The sequence below is a fragment of the Mesoplodon mirus genome (assembly GCF_964341445.2).
Source record: "Mesoplodon mirus genome assembly, chromosome: 18".
NCBI lineage: Eukaryota > Metazoa > Chordata > Mammalia > Artiodactyla > Ziphiidae > Mesoplodon > Mesoplodon mirus.
This window is the reverse complement of record NC_138994.1, coordinates 61727477-61739106: the sequence shown is the minus strand read 5'-3', so window position 1 is coordinate 61739106 and position 11630 is coordinate 61727477.

Genomic DNA, 11630 nt, shown 5'->3' with positions numbered 1-11630 from the left:
ATCTCAATGGTTTAATACACATGAACATGTATTTACCACTTATTTGATATGTCCACTGTGGGCCAGCACGGACTTTGTTTCACCTGCACTGGTGGAGGCTCCACCCTCTAGTAAATGCCTCAGACTCCACGGCAACTAAGTCACATGATCTCACAGCAAGGGAGCCTGGGAAATGTGAGTGGGCAGATAGAAGCTGTGGAGCATCCCTGGCACACCCTTTCCCATGCCCCACATTCTAGGCAGGAGGCTGTGTGTGGTCTGCTTGTTATGTTAAAAAATGGAGACAGTCTCTAGGTCCATCCACGTCTCTGCAAATGGCACAATTTCATTCCTTTTTATGGCTGAGTAATATTCCATTGTATATATGCACCACATCTTCTTTATCCATTCCTCTCTTGATGGACATTTAAGGTTGCTTCCATGTCCTGGCTATCGTAAATAGTGCTGCAATGAACACTGGGGTGCATGTATCTTTTGGAATCATGGTCTTCTCTGGGTATATGTGCAGGAGTGGGATTGCTGGGTCATATGGTAGCTCTATTTTTAGCTTTTTAAGGAACCTCCATACTGTTCTCCATAGTGGCTGTATCAATTTGCATTCTCACCAACAGTGTAAGAGGGTTCACTTTTCTCCATACCTTCTCCAGCATTTATTGTTTGTAGATTTTTTGGTGATGGCCATTCTGACCAGTGTGAGGTGGTACCTCATTATAGTTTTGATTTGCATTTCTCTAATAATTAGTGATGTTGAGTCTTTTCATGTGCCTGTTGGCCACCTGTATATCTTCTTTGGAGAAAAGTCTATTTAGGTCTTCTACCCATTTTTTGATTGAGTTTTTTTTTTTTTTTTTTGTGGTATGTGGGCCTCTCACTGTTGTGGCCTTTCCCATTGCGGAGCACAGGCTCTGGACACTCAGGCTCTGGACGCGCAGGCTCAGCAGCCATGGCTCCCAGGCCCAGCTGCTCCGCACCATGTGGGATCTTCCCGGACCGGGGCACGAACCCGTGTCCCCTGCATTGGCAGGCGGACTCTCAACCACTGCACCACCAGGGAAGCCCAGTTGTTTGTTTTTTTGATATTGAGCTGCATGAGCTGTTTGCATATTTTGGAGATTAATCATTTGTCCTTTGCTTCATTTGCAAATATTTTCTCCCATTCTGAGGGTTGTCTTTCCGTCTTGTTTATGGTTTCTTTTGCTGTGCAAAAGCCTTTAAGTTTCATTAGGTCCCATTTGTTTATTTTTTTGTTTTTATTTTCGTTATTCTAGGAGGTGAATCAAAAAAGATCTTCCTGTGATTTAATGTCAAAGAGTGTTCTGCCTATGTTTTCCTCTAAGAGTTTTAGAGTGTCCAACCTTACATTTGGGTCTTTAATCCATTTTGAGTTTATTTTTGTGTATGGTGTTAGGGAGTGTTCTAATTTCATTCTTTTACATGTAGCTGTCCAGTTTTCCCAGCACCACTTATTGGAGAGGCTGTCTTTTCTCCATTGTATATTGTATATTCTTGCCCCCTTTGTCATAGATTAGGTGACCATAGGTGCACGGCTTTATCTCTGGGCTTTCTATCCTGTTCCGTTGATCTATATTTCTGTTTTTGTGCCAGTACCATACTGTCTTGATTATTGTAGCTTTGTAGTATAGTCTGAAGTTAGGGAGCCTGATTCCTCCAACTCCGTTTTTCTTTCTCAAGATTGCTTTGGGTATTTGGTTTCTATACAAGTTGTAAATTTTTTTGTTCTAATTCTGTGAAAAATGACATTGGTAATTTGATAAGGATTGCATTGAATCTGTAGATTGCTTTGGGTAGTATAGTCATTTTCACAATATTGATTCTTTCAATCCAAGAACATGGTATATCTCTCCATCTGTTTGTGTTGTCTTTGATTTCTTTAATCAGTATCTTATAGTTTTCTGAGTATAGGTCTTTTGCCTCCTTTGTAGGTTTATTCCTAGAGATGTACAGCAAAGGGAAGTCTACTCAACATTCTGCAAAAACCAGCTCCCCAGCAGCCTGCGCTCTCTTGGCCGTGACAGTCAGAGCCCTGGTTTGGGTGTAAGTCATAACACCTGGTGCTGGTGAGTGGTGAGCAACCTAAAATGCATCTTTTATCATGCCACTTTTCTACTCCAAAACCTTCAGTGACTTCCTATTGCCTTTTTGTTTTTTTTAAACAAAGTTTAAAGAAAATAGTACATTTATCTATCACTGAATCTTATTTATTGATGAAAATTATTTCTCTCCTAGGTGTTATTAAAGATGTGGTATCCTTTTAATATTATTATTAACCTGAACAACTTTACAGGAAAGAAGGTAGTAAACAGTAAACTATATTTATGTCACTCCAAACCTTTGAACTATGAAATCACTAAACGTTAGCACTGAGAATGGCCTTGAAATCAGTCGAGATCAACTCCTTCATTTCATAGGTGAGGAAACTGAGAACAAGCAGATAAATTGCTCACATATGGATACCCAGCCAAGTGAAGGCCCTGTCACAACTAGAACTCAGCTCTTCTATTCTCTTTCTTTCCACAACACTACATTATACGTATATTTACATATATACATTATACATATATTTCTACATGGTTTAATCAGAATATATGCTATTTTGTGTCTCTTCTATTTACGTTACTCTATGTACACATTTCCATGTGTACATTAAGCTAGGTTCTTGTCATTTTTGGTAGCTGCATGGCATTCCATCATATCCATATAGGCTCTGGTCCTTTATAAACCATCATTTTGAGTTGCATACGAAAGAAAACTAGCCTACACTAATACTTTGTGTTAACTGTTTTCAATAGTAAAATAATATCTGGGGCTTCCCTGGTGGTGCAGTGGTTGAGAGTCCGCCTGCCGATGCAGGGGACACAGGTTCATGCCCCGGTCTGGGAGGATCCCGCGTGCCGTGGAGCGGCTGGGCCCGTGAGCCATGGCTGCTGAGCCTGCGCGTCCGGAGCCTGCGTTCCACAACGGGAGAGGCCACAACAGTGAGAGGCCCGCGTACCACAAAAAAAAAAAAAAAAGGGCTTTGGAAAGTATTATTCTTTTCCACCTTCCATCTGAAAAACAGAGGGAAAGAGTCTTAAACAAAGGTGAATACCTCCAAAGTTCATTCAATACTTCTCAAAATGTCTCAAGATTTATGTCTTTGGGAAAATTAAGCCCAGAATGGTGATCTAATGATCATTTTGTGATGTTTCAGTATCTTATTTTTCTTGAAATTCATTACTATAAGAAAAAGCAGATTTAAAAAAAATTTTCTAGTTCATATTTGAATTGGGTATTGAATGGACTGCTTTGCATCCAGAGAAAACTTTAAAGAGCAACACACTCATAAATTGAGCTTTTTTTTTTTTTTTTTTTTTTTTGCGGTACGCGGGCCTCTCACTGTTGTGGCCTCTCCCGTTGCGGAGCACAGGCTCCAGACGCGCAAGCTCAGCAGCCATGGCTCACGGGCCCAGCCGCTCCGCGGCATGTGGGATCTTCCTGGACCGGGGCACGAACCTGTGTCCCCTGCATCAGCAGGCGGACTCTCAACCACTGCGCCACCAGGAAAGCCCATAAATTGAGCTTTTTAATCATCGTTATTTTTGTAGTTCCTTCATTTCAACATTTGAAAATCACTAACCATGGATGCTGTGTAGAACTAGGAGTAGGTAAGAACTGAAGAGTAGAAGAAACTTCTCATAGGTAGCATTTCTTGCCCAAATTGTTAATAATAACTATCATTCATTGAGCCCTTACTCTAATTGGCATTGTGCTAAGCATTATTACTACATTATATCATCTAATTCTTATGACAGTTTGGTGTTATTACCCCCATTTTACATATTGGTAAACAGAGGTTTGGAGAAGTTAGGTAACTTGCCCAGGGTCACACAGCTAGCGGAATCAGAATATAGAGCTTTAATACCAAAGCTTATGCTTTTCATACACCACACTGCCTCTGTTTGGCAAATCACTGAGGGAAAGGACAGTAGTTTACTTTGGAAGGGTCTCATAGGGGAGAACTACATAAAGGGTGAGGTGGTTCCTATGAGAAGAATATAAGTCCTTTTATTACTTGAAATGTAACATCTATTCTGGACATATAATTTAGTAACTTATCCCACATTGAAAGATAAAGGTTTTGAATGAATGCAGTGGGCTTATTAAAGAAAAAGAAATTACTGATTATTTACATAGTTTTCATGTTTTTTAAAAAGAAGCCTTCTAAAATCAAGCATGTCACATATTACACATACCTGTCCCAGAAAAAGACAGATGAATTTGTTTATGGTGAGCAGAGAAATGAAACTGGTATCATGATAATACATTTCCTCATCAACGATGACTCTTCAGCCTTTGGATCAATCTTCATTCTTAAGAGGTTCCTGACTTGCTTAACTTGTGCAATAGAGACATTTTTTTTTTAAAGATAGAAATTCAGAAGGCTGGCTTAATTTGTGCTGAAATTCTTTAAAATTTGACCAGGTAATATGATGTTTTTCAATACAGCATACATGATTTGGCTGCCCAAGATGTATCTATTTTGAAAGTAGCTTTGTTGAGGGAAAGAGTATTAACAAAGGAACCTAGAAAGGTAGAAAACATGCTATGGTAGCCAGCCTTCAAGATAAACTAGAACGATCCTCATGTATTGGTATTCCCCTAGTACATTGAATCAGAGCTGATTTGTGTGACAAATAGATTACTGTAGAAGTGACAGTGTAAGGATTTCTGAGGCTAGATAATAAAAGACATTGTAACTTCTGCCTTGGTGCCTTAGATCCCTTGCTCTAGGAAAAGCCACCTACCGTGGATGCAAGGACCCCTGAAGACAGACCTATGTGAAAAGATTCTGAGGTCTCCTGCCAACAGCCAGCACCAACTTGCCATCCATGTAAGTGAGCCACCTTAGAAGCAGATCTGGTAGCCTCAGAAACTGTGAGAGATAATAAATAGTTGTTGCTTTAAACTGCTAAGTTTCAGAATAATATGTTACACAGAAATAGATAACTAATATAGATGTTGCTACCTGGAAGTAAGATTCAGCCATAACAAAATCCTAAGATTCATAAGTAACTTTGGAACTGGACAACAGACTTTGGGGAGAGTGTTAGTGAAAGCCTAAAGTACCTTGAAGAAACTGTTAATAGAAGTATCCCACTCTTTTATATGGCTGGCTGCAGGTGAAGGCTTGCAAAAAAATGAGGTAATGTAATTGGAAACTGGAGGAAAGACAATCCTTATTATATAGTGGCAGAAAGTTCAGTAACACTGTTCCCTGCAGTAACCAAAAGGTAGAAAATGTGTCTAATGAACTGGGTGATCTAGCTAGGGAGATTTCCAAGCAAAGGTTTCTTCTTGTTGCTTGTAGTAAAATGTGAGAGGAGAGAGGTAAACTAAAGGAAGAACTGTTAAAAGTTTAAACAAAAAGGAGACAGAATTTGATGGTTTTGAAAATTCTCACCTTCTCTGAATGGCAAACAATGCTAAAATTAAGATGTAGCTTCTGAGCTACAAATCCAGGGCACTGCTAGTAAAACATGATCCTAAGATGAAGCCAAGAGAGTGATTGTAAAATCTTTTGTTACAGTCTCAGAAAGATTTAAGGTTGTGCCTCAGAATACTATTTGGCCAGACAAAAAATCCTCTAAAGAGATTAAAGGTATGTGACACACAGTCTCTCAATAAAATGATAAAGCACCTAGGAAGCTTAAGGGCATTGTCCATCAGTTATCTCACCAGAAGCCCAAGGTAGAGAAGAGCTTACCTGAAAGATATTTGTAGGTGTGGCTTTCATCTAATGGAGTGGACCCCAATAACATTCATGGAAGGCTCATAACATTTAAAAAGTAAATATGTATGAAGAAACATTGCCATCTTGGACCAAAAGGGATAGAGATAGTACAAAATGAAAAGAGGTCTTTGGACCCTCTAAGTTCCACTGGCAAGAAGTAGGCTGAGAAAAGTTCTCAGTGGTAAATATGGACTATCTTTCATTAAAAAAAAAAAAAAAAAAAAAAAAGGAGAAAGGGAGGATGACTCAGGGGTCAGATCCAAAACTCCAGAACATGGAGCTGAGCCATTTTCCCTCTGTTTGAACAGTTACCCTGCTACACCTGTCTCACCATGGTGTGTTGGGTGTATGGAGGGGCACATAAGTTGTTGTTTTAGTTTCAAAGGGGGAGAGGAACTGTACTCAAGGGGCTGTACTTAAGGAACTACACCCAAGGAGCCTCAGATGTACCTAGACCTGATTTAGAGGATGAGATGTTGGACTTCAAGCTAACTCTATAATGAGATGAGACTCTTGGTGACTTTGGGAGGAAATGAGTGTATTTTGCATGTGGGAGGGACATGAATCATTGGAGACCAGAGGATGGACTGTGGTAGCCATCCTTCAAGATAGCCCTTAATTATCCTTCCCTCCTTGTATTCACACCCTTCTGTAGGCCCCTCCCACACTCTATCATAGTTGGTCTGTGTGACCAAAATCATACAGCAGAAATGATGGTAAGTTACTGCTGAGAATAGGTTATTAAAAAAACTGCACCTTCCATTCTGGTATCTCTGTCTTTCTCTATCTCTATCTCTTGGATAACTCCCTATTGGAGAAACAAGCTGCCATGTTGTATGCAGCTCTAAGGAGAAGGCCACCTGGAAGGATACTGAAGCCTCTGGCCAATGGCCAGCTAGGAACTATGTCCTGCCAACCACCATGTGAGTGAACTTGGAAATCAAGTCTTCAGCCCTACTCTAGCCTTGAGATGACTGCAGCCCCAGCCAATATCTTGACTGGAACCTCATGAGAGACCCTGAGCCAGAACCACCTGGCTAAGTCGCTCTCCGATTACTAAACCTCAGGAACTGTGTGAGATAATGAAATATTTGTTGTTTTAAGATGTAAAGTTTCAAGGTAATTTATTATGCAGCAATAGATAACAAATGCACCAGCCCAAGAGCCAGGACTTCACAGCAGAAGCTGAGACCACAGAGGGAGTTCTGATGCACTCTTGCATATTGCCCCATCATCATAACACCTAGTACAGACCCTTGCTCATAGTAAATTTCAGTAGGTATTAAGTGAATGAATGAGTGAATGTCAAAGTCAGTGATAGAAATGGTAAAAAACTCTGTTACCTTCATCTATATTACTATTAAATCCCTTATATACTCTTGGTGGAACCAAGAGATTCTAGAATAATCTTCCTATTTTCTTGGCTGGTCACATCTTTTGAACTCCTTTGAACCTTTTCTTGGGGAACGAGAACAATAAAATTGCAAACCGGTTTGTATCTTGGCAGGAGTAATTATCCTGCGTGACCAAAGTCTTGCCTGGAACCTTTTAGCAGGAGGAGGAGGTTCAGCAAACTGCACTTGTCTCCTCTCTCAACTTTGGCTATTCTGAGAAAAATCATCTGCTCACTAAGAAAGGAATGCTCAGCATTTTGCAGAAGTGATTTCCTCTACTTCCCTATCTTCCTTGCTGATACCTTGATGGAGGGAATAAATGTGAAACAGAAAGAAAGGATGTTTTCAGATAAGCTCCTCTTAATTAGTTCAGGCCTCTTCACTTCCTGCCTGGATTAGGACAGTGCCCCCAACAAGTCTCTTGGCATCTTGTTTCTAAAACCAAATCTTAGCTCAGCACTCTCATGTTTAAAGTTTTCAGTGGTTATTCATCCTCTTCTGGACGGAATCCAAACTCTTCATGCTTTGGCCTTGAGGGTTACTTCTTCAGCCAAATCTTTTCTTCCCAACACCAGCCTTTCCAGTCCTCCCCCTCTTCTTCTGTCCCTCTCCTTCCCCTCTCGTCTGCATCTCCTAGCTCAACCCAGCTCATCCTTCAAGATTCAGTTTCAACTGCCCATCCAGGAAGTTCCTCTGGAGCCCCTCACAACAGATTAGCACACTTTACAGACCTCTTTGGCCTTGGGCAAGTTGCTCTCTAAATCTCAGTATCCCAATCTAGAAAACTGGGATAATATAGTATGTACTTACCTTAGAAGCTTGTGGCCAGGATTATAGATAAGTAATGTAAAATACTTAGCACAGGGCCTGACATATATTAAGTATTACATATTAGGTGATAAATCACACCAATTATGTAATCCAATCTCTTTATTATGTTTGAGGAAACAGAGATCCAGAGGAGTAAAAATGACTATCTCAAGTAGAAAAAAGATAGGGGGAGGGGCATATCTGATTTGCTTATGCAGGTTTACAAGCCAAATTTCAAAGTGAGGAAATTAGGGGGAACTGGCTTCAAATTTAATATTAAAATAAAACATTTATTGAGAAATAAATGAGGTTGAGAGTTGATGCTGTACTACTAAGAAAAATGGCAAGTCAGGGCAACTGTCAAGATAATCCAGGATATTTGAGACTTAGAACTGTAAAGTGTTCTTATTGTCTCAACTTGCTAATTTACTTTATCTGTTTATTTCTATTTTTAACTAAGAGTGTCTGTGCATTCACTAAATAAAATGGTTTGTAATGCCTCAGCCTTTTGTCTTCTATTGAATTAAGTACAACATTAAACTATTAACTTGACCTTAAGGAAATCAATATTGTCCCCAGGCTCAAGACCACTCACTCCACAGCTTAATTGGTCCTTGGCTCACGGGCCTAGCCACTCCGCGGCATGTGGGATCTTCCCGGACCGGGGCACGAACCTGCGTCCCCTGCATCGGCAGGTGGACTCTCAACCACTGCACCACCAGGGAAGCCCAGCTTTCATATTTTGACTGTAGACTTGTATTATCCAACACAGTAGCCACTAGGCACATGTGGCTGTTAGGCACTTGAAATGTGACTAGTCCAAACTGAAATGTGCTATAAGTGAAAGTACATGCAGATTTTAAAGTTTTGGTTAAAAAAGCAAACCATCCCAATAATAAATTTTTATGTTGACTACATGTGAAATAATAGTATTTATGTTACATTGGGATAAATATAATACATAACTAAAATTAATTTCACCTATTTCTTTTTCTCTCTTTTAATGCGGCTACTGAAAAAATTCTAATTATTTGTTTAGCTCTTATATTTCTACTGGACAGAGCTGCTCTAAACCCTGGGATTTTTCAGGATCAGGAGGGGAGTATAAGTCCTGAGGCCAAACATTGCCCTTTCCCGGACTTTCTCAGTCTCTGGTGATGTAAGTCTGTCACCCTTCCTGGAGGCCTGGCACCTCCATTTTCCCATTCAGAATGGATCCCTTAAAAGGATGAAGAAGTTAAAGAACAGTTTTATTTTTTTATTTTTTAACATCTTTATTGGAGTATAATTGCTTTACAGTGCTGTGTTAGTTTCTGCTGTATAACAAAGTGAATCAGCTACACATACACATGTATCCCCAGATCCCCTCCCTCTTGCATCTCCCTCCCACCCTCCCTATCCCACCCCTCTAGGTCGTGACAAAGCACTGAGCTGATCTCCCTGTGCTATGCTGCTGCTTCCCACTAGCTATTTGGTAGTGTATATATGTCCATGCCACTCTCTCACTTCGTCCCAGTTTACCCTTCCCCCTCCCCGTGTCCTCAAGTCCATTCTCTATGTAAAGAACAGTTTTAAATGTAGATCACTGAGTGAATCCATGTTTCAAAGAGTAGAAGACAGTAGGTGATTATTGACTCAAGGCAACCTCTAGGTGCCTCTTAAGATTCCTGGTTGGCTCTCCTATTTTACTTGGATTATCTCTTTTAATTGTCACAACAACGCTAACATATATGTGCTATTATTACATGCATTTTATAAATTAGTAAATGGAAGTTAGGGAGCTAGCAGGCATGGTGTGGAGTTTTGATCCTAGTTTGTCCAACAGTCCAAGTGCCATATCTAGCAAGATTATGAGCTCCTTGTGTATCCTGTACCTTGTCCTTACATGACCTGACTGACACATTCTAGATGACAAATATGTGTAGTAAAGTGTATATATAGGATGACTTCAACCATATATGTGTATATATATATATATATATATGATATATATATGGAAAGTCATGGGCATATGGGGGGGTAATATACATTTAAAATTGTTTCATCTTTACACTTTTCTGTATCTTCCGAACTTTTGACAATGTACATATACTGTTATTTCCCTTATTCTTTAAAGCACACAAAATGTCATTTTAAGAGAATGTAGGTGGCTACTGACATGTTCTCTGTATGCTGACATTGCTCTTTTCTCTCCTCCCCATGATGTTTCCAGTCCTCTCACAGTTGGTGTCCCTTTCCTCCACTTTGCTTCTCAATTCTTTCTCTCTCAATCTCTCTCTTCAACTTTTTCACCTCTCCCTCCCGCCTCCCCACCCCACTCTCTCCCTTCTTTTTGAGAAGATTGACATTCAACTGAAAAGTCAAGCAAATGTTACTTCCCACCTGGTGGGTTTCAGGCAGATTCTATCTGCCTCTGGAGTCCTGAGGAAGGTGCTCAGGTTGGGGTGGGGGGCAGTGGAGGGCAAGACTTCTAAAAAGGATGGTTTTAGATAAAATAAAAGGTGGGGGAGGACTTTTCAGAGGGACAAAAGCAGTGGGAACAAGGTTCTGAGGATTCTCTCAGGGAAGCAGAGATGAGCAGAGGGTCTCTTACCTTACTGGGCCTGGAGAGTGCTGTCTCCCAGCCTGGGAACTCAGTTAGAAAGGATGTGAACCTTAGTGGATTTGAGCTCCTGGATTGAATTAGTCCTGGTTGTGTAATTGACTTTGATATGTGGCCTTTGGATCTGAATTGGGTTTAATAAGATTTAACTGTTTCAAAGGGCTTTATAAGAATTCATTTTAGCCTTCAAATCTGATTTCAAATGCTACCTACTTTGAGATGCCTGCTCTGACTTTGGTGCTCCTCCTCCAGCACTCCTATTGTGCCATAGTTGATACATACATATTAAAGCAATTATCTACATTGTATTTTATCTTTTTTAAAAAAATTAATTAATTTATTTATTTTTGGCTGTGTTGGGTTTTCGTTTCTGTACGAGGGCTTTCTCTAGTTGCAGCGAGCGGGAGCCACTCCTCATCGCGGTGCGCGGGCCGCAGCCTCTCTTGTTGCGGAGCACAGACTCCAGACTCACAGGCTCAGTAGTTGTGGCTCACGGGCGCAGTTGCTCCGTGGCATGTGGGATCTTCCCAGACCAGGGCTTGAACCCGTGTCCGTTGCATTGGCCGGCAGATTCTCAACCACTGCGCCACCAGGGAAGCCCCTGTATTTTATCTTATTCTGTGGGAAATGGTTCCTTTATTGCCTTGCTTCAGGAATCTTTAGGGATATGCATGTATCTTATTCATATTTGTATCGCAGGCCTAGCACAGACCAGGAACACACTCAGTTGAGCATCAGGTGCTCAATAATGATTTTTAAAAATATATTATAGCCAACATTTAATAAATACCGTGGCAACCCCCATGCCTGCACTGTTTCATCCACCAGACACTTTAGGAGAAAAGTACTTTCATTATTTTTTAAAAATATTTATTTATTTATTTTAAAATTTTTGGCTGTGGTGGGTCTTAGTTGCGGCATGTGGGCTCTTCTTTGAGGCTCGAGGGCTTCTAATTGAGGCACGTGGGCTCCAGAGCGCGAGGGTTCTGTAGTTTGCAGCAGGCAGGCTCTCTAGTTGAGGCACGTGGGCTTA